Source organism: Hibiscus syriacus, unplaced genomic scaffold (genome assembly GCF_006381635.1).
Source record: "Hibiscus syriacus cultivar Baekdansim isolate YM2019G1 unplaced genomic scaffold, ASM638163v2 tig00110840_pilon, whole genome shotgun sequence".
NCBI lineage: Eukaryota > Viridiplantae > Streptophyta > Magnoliopsida > Malvales > Malvaceae > Hibiscus > Hibiscus syriacus.
Genome location: NW_024062887.1, coordinates 1,157,125 through 1,166,268, shown reverse-complemented (window position 1 = coordinate 1,166,268; position 9,144 = coordinate 1,157,125).

Genomic DNA, 9,144 nt, shown 5'->3' with positions numbered 1-9,144 from the left:
GATTAAATACATAATTAATCCTAAACATGCTATGTGCTTTGAATTATTCTTTTAATTTATTTTATTTATAATATTAAGATTTAATTTTGAAATACTATTTATAGAATTTAATATTTTATTTTATTAATAGTTAATATTCATACTAACTTTTATTTTTAATTTATTGTTTATTTCCATTTTATAATTGAAAATTTAATATTAATTAAAGTGATTGTATTTATGACTCTAAAAAAAATAATATTTTTATCACTAAGGGTATAGTAAAGTCCAAAAATAAAAATGAAATTATTTTAATAAAATCGAAAAACTTCACAAACCATTAAGTTTAAATTTTATTATAGTATGAAAAAACTTTCTGTTTTCTTCTTGTTAGGAAAAAAAAGATTTAATAGTGTAAATGTATTGGGAACTTGAGGAGGTGAAGCATCAACAATCAACATCCACATTAGCAAATGGTTCTGTAAAAAAAACTTCCAACAGATTTATTCATGTTGTCTATAAGACAATAGACAGCCAAAAAAATTGGAGGGGTAAATGGACAGACAGGCAGAAAAACTAAGGGAACATTCCTCTGGGTTAAAAGTTGTTTTCAGAAAAGCCATGGTTTTGCAGTGAAAATGGGACTTCACATATGCTCCGATTAAAACCACTCCTAAATACCTCCAATCTCTCTCCAAACAATTTGTTGGTTCTACGTCAAAGTAGACCAAGAATTGATTTCCAATTCAACCATTCAAACAATGCAAGCTTTGGTACATTCAGGGATGGATCGAGAGGGGCAGTTGGATGTTGTGGTCTTCTCTGAAAATTTTAAATCATCACATACAGAGACGGAGTTAGTATTAAATATTGACAGATGTCAAAATATTAAAGTTTTTAAGAAAAATTCAATGATTTATTAGGTATTTAAACTTAAAATTCATAAGATAATGTCTAATTTGTCTACTTTTTAAACTTTCAATGACATAAATTGTTATTAAACCATAAAATTTGAGAACATGAGATTATCGTACTTGATTAAATATTTAATAAATTCTTACATTTTGAAAATTTATATTATTTTTACATGATTCAAAACAACATCAAACTAAAATCTATTGGTCATATTTTTTACTGGTGTCGGGGCTCCGTTGGACCCCAACATAGCTCCACCCCTCTCACATATTTTAGATACTTTTGTATTTTGACAATCGAACCATTGAATTTAATTATAAATGCTAGCATTTGTTTAGCGTTTATGTTTAGGGTTAAGCATTATTTTGGCCCTTAAAATTTTATCTTATCATCATTTAGTATCTAAAGACTTTTTTATTCAAATTGACCCCTGAATTTTTTGTGTGTGAAACATGCTATTCTACTCCGTTTTTTAGTTAAAAACTCTAAGAACTTGTCGTGTTACATTTAATATATTAAATTATAATAAAATCTTTTATTACACGAATATATAAATCATTATTCAATAAAATAAATACCCCCCTTTCTATATTTATCACGATATCTTTTAAAAATATAGTATCGAGAATAACAAATTTGTTCAACTTTCGAAAAAAGCCTCAATTGGAGCTAAAAAGGTGGCAGAAGTTGGTCATTATTGCAGTTTATGGGAGTAACTGTGAGATGGTTAAAAAAATTAGCTGACCTTATTCCCATATGTAATGGGATAAAGGGGAGGTAGGGTAGTAGGCTGCCCCCAATGCTAGGTTGAGAACAACTTCTATGGAAGACCTCCGGCAATTATGAATTTATTATGTCAGTTAAGAGGTTTAAAAGTAATTGTTGGGGACTTCAACATTTATGCTTGTGCAAAGGAGAGTTCGGATTTTGGGGTGATTGGCCATCATCTTAGTGCTGACACGGATGAGTTTCTCAGTTGTATAGAGATTTGGAGTTGATAGATCATCCTTACTTTGGTCCAGTTTATACCTGGTCTAATAAACAAGTAAAGGGCTTTTTGGCTCAAAAATTAGATAGGGTTCTTGTCAATTCAGCTTAGTTACGTTGTTTTCCTAGTACTTATATTGAATTCATGGCTCAGGGTGTTTAGACCATTGTCATGTTGTGGTTGGTCTGCTAAGGATGTTCATACTAATAGGCCTAAACGTTGTAAAATTTTCAATTTTTGGACTAACAATGTCGAGTTTGTTGAAGTTAGGAATTTTTTGTGTAAGCTTGCTATTGGAAATGCTATGGAAAAACTTTTCTGTAAATTGAAGAGACTTAAGCCTCTCTTAAAGGAGATTAACCGCAATCATTATTTTGAGATTTCTGCTCGTGTGGCTTAAAAATGTGTCAATTAGAGCAGGCTCAAATGTCTAATCTGTCTCATGCTGATCAGAGATATCTGAGGAGAGAGATTTGTTTGCAAGAACAATTGACTAAATTGAAAAAGGCAGAAACTAGATTTTATGCTCAGTAAACTAAGGTGCAATGGTTGAGAGAAGATGATATGGGAACCAAATTCTTCCATTCTGCTATGAAGAAAAAAAGAGTAATACAATTAGGTTATTGTTGGATGATAATAGGAAGCGTTTAGATTCGTTTGAAGATGTATGCTGAAATGATTAAGTTCTTTACTGAACTTGTGGGCTCTCCAGGTCATAGAGTAGATTGTTCTGAGGTTGAACATTAAGGGAGTTGATTCATTATGAGCTGCCTGCTAGTGCTGCTGATGACCTGGTTAGGGAAGTTTCTAAGCTGGAATTAATGATGCCTTGTTTAAGTGGGGTAATGAAAAGAGCCCTGTCCCGGATTGTTACACAGCCTGGTTTTTCAAAGCTGCTTGGGAGACTGTTAAAGTGGACTTCATTTCTGTTGTGAGGTTCTTTTTCCAATCCTCTTCTTTGTTGCCTACTTTTAATGCTACTTCTTTAGTTCTTGTACCTAAAGTTTATGGGGCTGCTTGGTAAAAGAGTTTAGACCAATATCTTTTTGCTCTGTTGTTTATAAATAATTACCAAGATCTTGGTTACGAGACTTGTTGTTTACTTTCCTGAAATGATCGCTCTAAATAATTTGCCTTTATAAGGGGATGAGCATTGTTGGTAATACTTTATTAGCTCAAAAACTTGTAAGAGGTAACTCTAGAAAGTCTATGTCTCCTAGATGCACTATTAAAGATGTGCAAAAGGCATTTGACTCAGTTGATTGGAGATTCATTCTTGTGTCCTTGAGGGGTTACCCTATGTTTTTAGGAGATTGATTGAAATCTGCATTACTACCTCTCAGTTCTCAGTCTCTTTTAATGGAACTGTAACGCCCATAACCCGTATAATTATATATATACAAATTATAGATGTCACCTGAATTTACGTAAAATATTTTCCAATTCAAAAGTGATTTAAAATTTATTTCCTTAAAATGGTATCTGATAATATAAAAATATCATCATATCATTTTATCACATACTATTTAAAACATATATTAATATGGATTTATATATCCATATTGAAACAGAGTAAAACAGTTTGTTTAACTATTACAAACCAGTTGCAAAATAATTTAACAGAGCAACTAGGACATTAATTTACATGCCACTAACAAAGTCAAAATTCCATCATAGGATGTCTTACTGATATTGTAGTATTCCTAGATGATCGGAGTGTCCTGCACTCTTACTCTATTCTTGGCTTTTTACCTACGTATGAAAATCATCACACGCTAAGTATATACTTAGTGAGCAATTTAAAACAATAAACAGTGCAATACAACTCATGCATGAAATTTAATATCATAAATGCCATAAGATCATGTTACGCATGTTCAATATTACCATGATCAACATAATATAAAATTTCTTATCAATACTTACCATTTATCCCATAAGCCCGTAAGCTTATTTTACCATAACTTACCATTTATCCCATAAGCTCGTAAGCTTATTTTACCAATATACATACCATTTATCCCATAAGCTCGTAAGCTTATTTACCAATATACTTGCCATTTATCCCATAGCTCGTAAACTTATTTTACCAATATATTTACCATTATTCCATGAGCTCGTAAGCTTATTGTATGTTATCATTCATTAACCAATAAACCATAAACCATAGCCATAGACAATAGCCAATATAAAACCCTGAGGACCCTGGGTATTCGAGTAAAATACCTACCCGTAGTGCTAAATCTGCACTAAACTTACGCCATAGTGCTAATCCGGATATGACACATAAGGTCGTGTCCACCACCTATACTAAACTTACGCTATAGTGCTAATTCGGACATGATACATAAGGTCGTATCCACCTTCCCGCACTTAGTGCCCTTCACACTATAGTGCTATTATAAACATGCAGCTGCTATACTCTATGGCATGCCAATTATACATTGTCCCTCAATGACTTGGCCATATAGTCTATTTTATTCAATACATCCATGGAAAAGTATATTATCGTAATTTAACATTGGGCAATTCATACCCGAAATAACATTCATGGTAAAATATCACATTATCCATGATCAATGCACTATAATTTCATAGTATGACATATCAATGTCATATCCAAGTTATAAAAATGACATAATATCATCTGATATAAACAAGGTAGACTTGTCACAAGTCTTCCTGATGATGTATAAAACATCCATATATAATGTCATGCATGTATTGCACTCACCTTGACACTTTATATAATCCAAAATATGTCTCACTATGTTACAATAAACCGTTCTTTTACTTGACTTGCTTCAATCACAAATCACGATCTGTATAAATCACAAATTCATAAATACATCCCTAAAACAACTCCATGATATACTTGAAACTCATTTCTACCAAATATTTAACACTTAATAATTCATTTTAACATTTACACCAACTTTTCCAATTTACACAAAATGGTCCTTAACCATTTATCACTTAGATTCTTAACCAAAAATTCCAGAATTATTTACCATTCAAATGCTTTACAAAGTCATAATTACATTTAAGTACCCCAATGCAATGTTGTACTTAAATCACTAATCTTTTAAACTTCCAAAATAGTCATAATTCATCTAACACCATTTCAATTCCAAAACAGCATTTTTCAGTGTAGTATATCAACTATTAAACAATTATACAACCATTCATAACTTTTAAAATTGTCGAATTGGTCCCCCAACTTTCAAAAATTACAAAATGGTCCCCAAATTTTCCAAGGCTTGTAGAATATTTTACATAATTTCCAGACCTTATAATTTTTCCATAATTTTTCTCATCTTTTAAGAAAGGCCTAATGGTTTAAAGTTCCAAAACTAGGTTTTCATGTTTTACTCGATTTTGATTGATTCAAGCATGAAATCAACTTTCAATCAACCTTATAACATCTCTACAATCAAATCCCTAATTAGCTCTCATTAGAACACAAAGTTCCCAACTTATAATTTGGCCGAATTTTATAGAATTATTTCTAGGAAGATTGAACATGTTATAACCATATATCAAGCTTGAATATGAATCTACAACCTCTAAATCATCAAGATTCATCATAAATTTCATGATCCCTATGAACACAAACTGTAGAATTTGGGATCTTTGAAATCCAACAAGATTATAAAGCAATATTGGTGTCAAATGATAGCGTTTTCGCGTAGATCACTTTCCTATTTCACGGCATAACTCCAATTCCAAAGGAATTGGCTCAAAAATTGAAAATAAAATATTTTCTTATCTTGGAAGCTATCTCACGTCCTTTGCTGAAGAATAAAACACTTTGACATGAAATTTCGGATATTTTTCATGCTTATCTATCATTAAATTATCATTTAATTAATATTAAATTCATTAAATTGGGTAAATACCAATTTACCCTTAATGAAACTTTATAATTACCATAAAACCTAGATATGTATCCTTATCATCTTCCAAATCATGAGACATCAACATTATCATCTTTCAAATAGTCAAAGATGAACAAAATAGTTTCTTACTTTACCATTTTGCCCTTGAAATTTCCAAAACTTACAATTCTATCACTTTAATCCAACAGTCCAAATTAAACATGGAATTAAATCTTAAAATCCAAATATTTATATTATTTCCAACATTTAAAAATGTGAAAATATATTATTTTCTTTTATTTTCGAAGTCAATGGTAATTTTTTAAAATTACCATTTAGTCCCTGAATTTTTCCAAAGTTTATACTTTGATCACCAAATTTAAAAATTTGTTTTTGGTCCCTAACCAAATCCATTTATGGAATAACATTCTTTTGGAAAAATTACCACTTAATTCCTTAAACTTTTCCTAATTTTTTACTTTGACCATCAAACTTTCAAAAGTTTCATTTTGGTCATTATCTAAATTTTTGGGGTATTACAGGAACTCTGGTGGATTTTTTCAAGAGTGCTAGGGATGAGGCAATGGGATCCCTTGTCAATTTCCCTTACCTCTTTGTCCTTGTTATGAAAGTTCTTTCTCATTTGTTTAATGTTATTGCCTAAAATGGTGTTTAGATTTCATCCTAAGTAGAAGGATTTATCTTATTCATCTTTGCTTCACGGATGACTTGCTTATTTCCTCCCATGGTTCAGTTGATTCTGTTATGGGGTCTTAAGTGTTCTTGATGTTTTTTATAAAATGTTCGAACTGAATCTTAATGCTAGGAAGATGGAGTTATTTTCTTGTGGTGTTGGGAGCAATATCTCTAGTGAAATTCAAAGGATGACAGGTTTTAAGCATGGCAAGTTACATGTGAGGTATCTAGGTATACCGCTGGTGAATAGAAAGTTTACTGAGAAAGACTAATTTCACTTGATTGTTAAGATTAGTGAGAAACTTGGTGTTTGGTCGAGGAAAGTTTTCAACTATGGTGGCATGTTGTAGCTGATTAGAGTTGTTCTATTTAGCATTACTAACTTTTGGTGTAGGCAAGTTATTCTTCCTAAGAGGGTTATTAGAAGGATCGAGCAGATGTGTATGCAATTCTTCTGGAAGGGTCGAGATGATCCTGTCGATGGTGGTGCTTAAATTGGTTGGTAGCAAATTTGCTCGTTAAAAGTCGAAGGGGCCCTGGGGCTTAGGGATTTACTGTGTTGGAATTGTATGTTTTTCAGCTCATTAAATGTATCCTTGCTGGGGAAGGCTGTTTCGAAGGCATGGATCAACATGTTTTTTAAAGGTGTTGATTATTGGTAGGTTGAGAGCAAATTTCATTTTAGTTGGACCTTATGGAGTCTGCTAAAGACGAGAGATGAGACTAGAGTTTTTGTTGGAGGTGTGAGTTGGGTGATGATTTCTAATCGGTGAATTTGGGATTGGATTAGAAGCAGGAGGCCTAAGATGCAATGGCATAGGGTTGTTTGGTTTCCCCTCTATATTCCCAAGCATTCGATTGTGGCTTAGATAATCATCTTGATAGGGTTCCTACCAAAGAGAGACTTGTAAGAATGGGGGTAGCAACGGATGGTATATGTAATATGTGTGGGGTTCATGTTGAGACTCGGGATCATATTTTCATGGAATGTTGGTTCTTTTGTGAAATTTGGACCAGGATCTTACAGCTTTGCGGTATGAAATGGAACATTACTGATTAGACCAGTGCTTTGCAATGGATTGTTGAAAAACTCTAAGGTAAGTCGCTTATAGTTTGTGTCCTCAAATTGGCTTGGGTGGGGTTTTTGTATTTTGTATGGGAAGAACGTAACTTTAGACAGTTTCGAGGGATTTTTATATCTATTGAGGAAATTGTTGAAAGTGTTAGGGGTTGTGAAGATTCGTTTACAGGTTTGTTCCATTGACATGCTTGATGAGGTAAACTTTATTCTATGCAATAGGTGAGGGATCTGATTTCTCTACTGACTCTGTCTGTTGTAGCAGCTTTATTACTTTCTTTGGATTAATCTACAATTGAATTATCCCAAAAACAAATACGTATTATACAAGTTTCAGTACGGAGTTTTTATTGATTGATTTATTAAAAATAAAAATTATGAAATGATAATGATTAGATTATGTATACGTGAATGAGGTTTTAGAGAAAGTCAATTCTATTTACATGTCATTCAAGTTTACCTGAATAAATAATCATAATCAGAAAAAGTACTGTTAAAGTATTAATTTAATTAAAGTTTTTTAAAAAGTTATTATTGGGAAGAATAATCATAAGAGATAAGTATAAAAATATAAAACAATATCTTTTAATTAAGATTCTAAATTTATAAAAAAAATGAAAATCAGTACATATATTAGTTGATCATATCGAGTAGAGATACCATTTATAAACTTTTTTAGTTAATTGGTTTATTAAAAAGGGAAAATAATTTATTTAACGATGATTAATTTATAATTGATTAATAATTGGTATAAAATAATTTTTTTGCAAGGGCATTTAAGCTAATCAATTTTAATACTTGTAAAATTATATAGATTAAAAGATTTCTATGAGGATTTGGTTAAGGTATATTCATTTCTTTTAAGAAAACATTTCATTGATAGTTTGTAAATTGTAAAATGAGTTAAAATATTTTCTCGTTACCGAATTTTGAATTATAAATCAATAATTTATTTACTCAAAAATAAATTATAAATTTATAACGATGCATGTGATTCTCAATGAAACTTTAAATGGCTAAAAGAACTCCGTCCTTACAATGCAAATGATTTAGTAATAAACTTGTAAAATTATATATAGATTAAAAGATTTCTATGAGGATTTTGGTTAAGGTATATTCATTTCTTTTAAGAAAACATTTCATTGATAGTTTGTAAATTGTAAAATGAGTTAAAATATATTTTCTCGTTACCGAATTTTGAATTATAAATCAATAATTTATTTACTCAAAAAAATAATTATAAATTTAACGATGCATGTGATTCTCAATGAAACTTTAAATGGCAAAGGAACTCCGTCCTTACATGCAAATGATTTAATAAATCCAGAAATAAATTTAAAGGTGGACATATATATGCATTGACAGCACAAAAGTTTTAGGCTTAATTATAAATTAAATGTTAAAATTATAGTGTTTTTCACAAATATACGTCTAAACTATTTTTTGGATGATCTATGTGTTTAACATTACAAATTTTATCAATTTAGGTACTCGGACCGTAAACGATGTTGATTTTCTCTGTTAAATGATATGCGTCACATTCGAATAATTTTAAATTTTTTGTTTAAAATAAAAAAATAAAATTATATTTAAAAACACAAAAGTTTTTG